Below are 279 nucleotides of genomic sequence, written 5' to 3'. Positions count from 1 at the left end.
TAATCACTTCTGCCACACTGTCTTCATGTCAAAGACTCACTTAGTAGTTAATACATGGCCACAAATAATGAGCGGTTCAAATAGATCGGCTGGGGACTTGACCCTACAAATGACTCCATGAATGATGCCTGACCTGCCCCATAACAAGTTCTTTCTTAGTAGTCTCTCTCTCTTAATCTCCACACAAATATCTAACTGGACAGAGTGTAAGTGGCCTTACCTGACACTCTCAGTGTCAGAAACATCATAGTCTTGTTGTTCTACGTCCTCCAGGGACAT

At 43.0% G+C, this 279-nt stretch overlaps 1 pseudogene; it reads right to left on the bottom strand.

Annotated features, from left to right (window-relative positions):
• LOC139414368 (protein ANKUB1-like) overlaps positions 1–279 on the bottom strand; it is a 6,341-nt pseudogene extending 6,062 nt beyond the window's left edge.

The sequence above is a fragment of the Oncorhynchus clarkii genome, chromosome 1 (genome assembly GCF_045791955.1).
Source record: "Oncorhynchus clarkii lewisi isolate Uvic-CL-2024 chromosome 1, UVic_Ocla_1.0, whole genome shotgun sequence".
NCBI lineage: Eukaryota > Metazoa > Chordata > Actinopteri > Salmoniformes > Salmonidae > Oncorhynchus > Oncorhynchus clarkii.
This window is presented reverse-complemented; position numbering and strand designations above follow the sequence as displayed.